Consider the following 7,061-nt stretch of genomic DNA (forward strand, 5'->3'; position numbering starts at 1 on the left):
GCATGATTAAAATTTCCCACACTTATAAAAAAGGTTCAAAATAAAAAAAAAGCAAAAGCAAAAAAAAAAAAGAGCAAAAAATATAAAAGAGAATTCAAAAATGAGAAAACTCAAGCATAAAAATACAAGGATCCAAATGCAAGGTTGCACACATTGGGGGCTTATCTAGGGTCTTGAGTCTTTATCCCTTTCTTCTATAACCTTTAGCCTAACCACGTTACAACCCTTAAAAGACCTATTTTAGGTATACACATACTTGTGCGAGGTTCAGCTAGAGCTACGTTCGGTCTAATTCCTAACGGATACGTAGGCAACCTCACATTGAGGTGCGGCCATAATAAAATTGCATTCATATTTACGTTCATAATTGATCATATCTAGGAATTTCCAGTGCTCACCCCTTTTCATTTAGATCTAGACTTGGGGGCTTGATCCCTACATTATTAGCTTACCTAGCCTAAAGAGTCACCATCATTTGACTCTTCTTGAAATAATATTTTCCCACGCATTTAGCCTTTGCGGCCTAACTTTAGTGTCACTATCACACACATCACAGATACACGGCCAAATATACTTCCCTTAGGAACCCTTTGTCATGAAATCTTAACACAACGCTAAAGCATGCCCTGTCTCATCAATCATAATCATCATTGCATCACAAAGTATGAAGTACTTAGCCTCCGCGCCTGAGTTACCTAAATACTTTCATTATCAAGTCAACTAGGATAGTCTAAGATGTTACAATCCTTGTACTAAGAGAGACAACTTTAACAAATTAAGCTCATTCAACATGCACCCATCAAACACTTCTTCTTTTTACGTCTTTCTTTTTCGGGAGAAAGTCGGTACCCTCCACAAAAATGACGGAAATTTTTGTTTTTCTGCATTTCGAGTCATGTACATATCGAGTTTCATGAGTCAACACTACGCACACACGAGTCACATCGAGTCGAGTCAACCTCGAGTCAGTCAATCACAGTGAGTCAAATTTATACCTTGAGTGATGCCAAACCATGTATGTCAAAACACTTCGAGTCATGTCAAGTCAATGAGTCAAGCAACACTAAGCCTTAGGTCAACCCTAAATAAAGATAAGCAAAGTCCTATAGTCCAAAATATAAATGCAAGTACATTCTAGCGAGCAAGAACATTCCCGGATTTTTTCGAAAAACCGCGAATGAAAACTTGACTCTAGCGTTAGACGGCAAGGCTGTCGCCTGGCGACAGAGCAAGGACGCGACGATAGATTCTTCCAGCAAGCGTTGGTGTGGCGATGAGATACATGGCCCTATATTGGATTATGCAGACCTCTTACAGCAATTTCGGGTTCCTTGGTACGCCAGTTAGCCCCTATAAGCAAATTGACATGATTAGTAGTCGGCTTGATTACAATCGCAGTAAGTGATTGACCTGACGATGATTGTCTCACTTAGCTTAAGCACCTAAGCATTGGCTCATTACAAGCACCAAGGCATCGGTTCAAAAGCAAGCACTTATACGATAATTTTTTCAAGATTGGATTGTCATCTCTGGCAAAGTTTCCAAGCGTGGATTGTCATACTCCTTTGTTTAGCAATTTTTTCCAAGTTCGGATTGTCATCGCTAGCAAGTTTTCCGAGAATGGATTGTCATACACATAGTTCCCTATGGAAAAATTTCCCAAGGGATTGTCGTAGGTCTCTATTACTTTTTCGGCAAAGGTTCCCCAACGTGGATTGTCATTCATTTCATTAAGTGGCAAATTTTCCCGAAGTGGATTGTCGGTCGACTCTTTTTTGCAAATGTTCCAAGACGTGGATTGTCAATAGTGGCAATATTTTCCTAAAAGGATTGTCGCATAGCGTTTGGCAAATTTCCAAGGTGGATTGCTTTCAAGAGTTACATTCCAAGATGTGGAATGTTGATCGTAGCAAGGTTCTTATAACATATTGTTACGAAACATTGGCAACTTTTCCCAAAATTGGATTTTAGCAAATTTTCCGAGATACGGATTGTCGCTTCATCGTAGCAACATTTCCAAGGATGGATTGCTACGTGGCATTGACAACTTTCCTTAAATCAGATTGTCATGCATTATTCAAGAGTTGTGTTGACAATTGTTCCTAAAGAAAAGAGGATTGTCATCACCCAAAACATCAACAGCAAAATTCAAGCAGCATTAAGGATCAACAAGCAGTGGTCTACGGTAATTTTCTTCGGAATATTATCACAGCAAAACATGGGATCGTTACAAAAAGAATGATCTTTGATCGTGTTCCCTAGCTTGTGGAGGATGGTCACAAACGGTAGAGGATGACTACAAGCAGAGTTATCTTCGATGGTGTTTCCTAGCTTGCGGAAGACTATCACAGCGGAAATTGGAGGCAGCTAAAAATAGAGGCGGTCTTCAGGCGAAATCCCCTAGCTTGAGGAGGTCGTCACAACAATGCAACAAAAATCAGTTACCCCCAGAGACGTGTGCTCAACGGTGTAAGATATGTGTTTCTTAACTCTTTTATCTGTTTAACTAACGCTAGTTTGCAGGTATCGGCGTTACAAGAATGATTTAGGATCGCAGAACGTTCTGAATCATTCTCCGTCCCCATCGATACTTTGACTTTTATTTTCGAAACATAAGTTTCTCCAAACTCAGTCAAAGTGGGGGCTTCTATAGACACCCATTTGTGTCTCCCCAAAACCGAACCCGGTGATGAATACCTTTCGCGTCGAATCATAATCGAATGAAGTGAAAGTGTGGAAAGTCTAATGTTGCGGTTAGTTTTTATTTTCGAAAACCTGCTCTAATTTATGAAAATAGCCAGTCCAGTTCGGTTTGGTCCATGACAAGGGTCCAATAATGGTGTAGTTGGATAGGGCTCGAAAAGAGCTTTCCAATGATATATTGTAAGCCCAATTCCGGTGAATAATGAGGAATTATGGCCAAAATACTAAACTGGGCCCGGTTTGGTTCTTATATGCAGCCCAATAATCTAGAGGAGGGCCTATTATTAATTATCATTCCTAAAGTAATTAGGATTGATTATAGTCTTCTAGAATCATCTAGAAGGTTCATTTAAATCCTAATAGGATTAGGATTGATAATTATGTTTTATGAGTTTTATTTGGAATAAAAGAAGTGTTTTATATGACAATACGATTTTACCCCTAACACGGATTTTACGACTGTAGACACCCATTTGTGTCTCCCCAAAACCAAACCCAGTGATGAGTACCTTTCACGTCGAATCATAATCGAATGAAGTGAAAGTGTGGAAAGTCTAGTGTTGCGGAAAGTTTTAATTTCTTTTCTCTTCTCTCTATTTTTGAAAACTTATTTTAAGAAAACAGCCAATCCAGTTTGGTTGGTTCATGATATGGGTCCAATGTAGTGTAGTTGGATGGGGCTTGCAAAGACCTTTCCAACGATATATTATAAGCCCAATTCCGATGAATATTGTGGAAGTTATGGCCAATTTACCAAACTGGGCCCGGTTTGAGCTTTATGTACGGCCCAATGATCTAGAGGAGGGCCTAATATGATTTATCATTCCTAATGCAATTAGGAATGGTTTTAGTCTTCTAGAATCTTCTAGAAGGTTCTTTTCATTCCTAATTCAATTAGCATTGATAAATTGACTTTTGACTTTTCAGAGTTTTAATCAAAATCAAATAGCATTTTCGAGGAAATTATATGATTTTATCCTCCAGTACGGCAAACTTATCTGATTTTCGAAAACGCGTTGAAAATAGGCTTGGCGCCTAACCCCAGGCTTTGGCGCCTGGAACCAGGCCTGGCGCTTGGCGCTAGCCATTGGCGCCTAGCGCATTGGCGCCTGGCGCTAGTGTTGGTGCCTGGCGCCAGCTAGCCAGTGTTGGTGCCTGGCGCCAGCTAGCCAGGGTTGGCGCCAACTCTGTTTTTTGTGCGTCAGACTCTGTTTTGTTTATTTTATCTTTTTGGATGATTTTCTCTATAAATATCGTATTAAAAACTCCGTTTTCATTCATCAATAATCATCTACATTCATCAATTCTCCTCATTCACAAGTTCTCATCTACAATCAGTTTTAATTAGCATTCTTTATTCTCTCTTTCTCTTTTTCTTTCTCTTTTCTAAACTTTATTTCACATACAAAATTCCGCATTCACAAGATCTAGAAACACCTAGCCGTATTCGAAGTTGCCTTCTCCCTAGACGTGAAAGGTTTTAATTTCTGAGGGTTTGGTCCCAAATCTCTATTTCAATTATTTAATTTAATTGTTTGTTTATTATTTTCCTTGAAGTTACTAACGCGTGTATTTTGTTATTAGAAAGAGGTACGAGGCATCAAAGTAAGTACTTTAATTGTTTTATTGATATTATGATCTAGAAATCATGTTTAAATTGTTATTATGATTCCTAATGTTATGTTAAGGCGTTTTGATCTTCCTAGTATCATGTCTAGGGTAATTTTAATATTAAATATGATTCCTGCGATGCTTCCTATGTTCTTCCTAATATTTATGATTGTTAGTATCATGTTAGGACTAAAGCTTTGATTTTTATTGCTTAGTGACATGCTAGGGTTTGTTATTAATCTTGTTAGTATCATGCCTAGGATCTTGCTATTATTATTATGCTTTAATATTAGCATGAACATGATTATGATAATTATTATTATTATTTTGATGATGATTATTTTATTTATGATTATTATTTATTATTTTGATGATGATTATTTTATTTATGATTATAATTTCATGATATTGATTATTTATTATGTTGCTTGATATTTATTTTTATTGCTTGATCACGCCTTTATTGCATGTTTAAAGGGAATTTGGTACTTGTAATCACGCTTAATAAGATATTAATAATCTTGTTAGGGTTAATGTGATTATAATTTCAAGTGATCGCCAATAATAGATTTATTTGTGCATTAATATTCAACCAACATAGATAAACAAGTTTAGGGTAATCCTATTGATTGCATGTTAATCAGAAAGCGCACATGAATACGATCAGAATAAAGTAGAGGCCTATTATTAGGGCAGGTTCAATCTCTTTTAGGTTGGATTTGTACCTTCATCCCCGAACCCTTATTTGGTTCTAGACCTTATGGAGTTGACGATCTCTTGGATCGTTAAGGGGTGTAACCTTCACCTCGTGAACGGTTTACAAGTTCCTAAAACTTGTTGGCGTCTCTTTTGCTCTATCTTCTTTCCCTTTGGACGCCACCGTACTTTAGTGTATGATCACAGTGGGGTTCAAGCTAGTGGGATTTAAATGCTTGAAATTATTCCCTACAACGACTCAATTTTATCGAGAAATAGATTCCGCATTGAAAACCTTCTGCATCACCGAGCCCTATCGTTGGCGACATAGGGTAGTTTTATTCCTTTTCAAACTCTGATTCGTTTCTATCAATTCCAGACAATTTTCTTATAAATAGGGTCCCTGGACCTTTGTTTTTCAATAACCAGAATTCTCTAATTATCTTCTCTCTCTCTAAGCTAAAGCTTATTCTCTCTCTCCCTCTTTCTAAGTCTAGCCTTTTACAAACACAATTCCTCATACATTAGTTCTAGACCCACCTGGCCAAGTTCGAAGTTGCCTTTCGCCCTAAACGTGAAAGGTTTGATATTTCTGAGGGTTTGGTCCCAAATGTCTATTTCAATTATCTAATTTAATTGTTTGATTTTATTACTTTTCCTTGAAGTTACTAACGTGTGTATTTTGTTATTAGAAAGAGATACGAGGCATCCAAGTAAGTAATTTAATTGTTTTATTGATATTTTGATATAGAAATCGTGCTTAGATTATTATTTTGATTCCTAGTATCATGTTAGAATTTTTTATTGCTTCCTAGTATCATGTTTAGGGTAATAATTAAGTTTCTAATATCAAGTATGATTAAAAGAATGGTTCCTATTTTATTTCCTAATATCGCTAGTATCATGTTAGGGCTAAAGCTTTGATTTTTATTGCTTAGTGACATGCTAGGGTTTGTTATTAATCTTGTTAGTATCATGCCTAGGATCACTAGTGGAAAAAATCTCATTTGTAATAGGCTATTTGTAACGGGCAAAGCTTTGCCCGTTACAACTAAGATATTCGTAACGGGCAAAGTAGTGTCCGTTACGAATACTTATTTATTCGTAACGGGCAAAGTAGTGTCCGTTACGAATACTTATTTATTAGTAACGGGCAAAATAGTGTCCGTTACGAATACGTATGTATTTGTAACGGACAAATTAGTGCCCGTTACGAATAAATAAGTATTCGTAACGGACACTATTTTGCCCGTTACGAATACTATATTATTCGTAACAGACACATTGTGCCCGTTACAAATAAATTAGTCCAAATGAGCCCATAGCCCATTAGTTATTATTATTAGGGTTTCTCGATCTGCAGCTGTCAACCTTAATTATTGCCCTCCCCCCTCTATATCCTCTCTCCTCTATCATTTCCACTCATTCTCTCTCTCTCTCTCTTCTCTCTCTCTCTTGCTCACTCAATCTCTCTACTTCTCTAATCAAGGTAAAATTTTCGTTCTCTGGGCGATTTTTCTTGTTTATAATATATTAGTGTCATAAAGAGAAATTCAATTGATGAAATTCCTAATTTGTTTTTTTGGATGGGGAGCAAAGTTGCATCAAGAAGATGTCGAATTACTTTGCGGAGCAGTGAGCGTGAGGGTGTTTCATATATATGTGCTCTTTTACTACTCTCAAATTAGTTTTTTAGGGGATTTCATGGGTTTTGTGGGTTTGTGAGGGTGGTGTTCATGGTGGTCGGATCTGAATTTTTGTGGATCTGACTTTCTTAATTTTTAAGGTGGGTGTCACGGGTCAGAAGAGTTGTGTTCGTGGTAGTCGGATGGCTTCGTGGGTGTAAATCTGGGTAAGTGTAAAGCGTTGGCGATGGTAAGTGTACGGCATTGGTGTTCTTTCTTTTTGCGTGGATTTTCTCGTTCCTAAGTTGTAGATCTATAGTTTTTCTTTTGAATAATTATGTTTGTTTGCTTCTCTCAGTTTGTTTGGCTCGCACTTTATACCAATACAAAGCAATGGCAGCTGCATAAATAGCCTACTTCATTAGA

This window comes from Chenopodium album, chromosome 5 (assembly GCF_948465745.1).
Source record: "Chenopodium album chromosome 5, dcCheAlbu1.1, whole genome shotgun sequence".
Classification (NCBI taxonomy): domain Eukaryota; kingdom Viridiplantae; phylum Streptophyta; class Magnoliopsida; order Caryophyllales; family Amaranthaceae; genus Chenopodium; species Chenopodium album.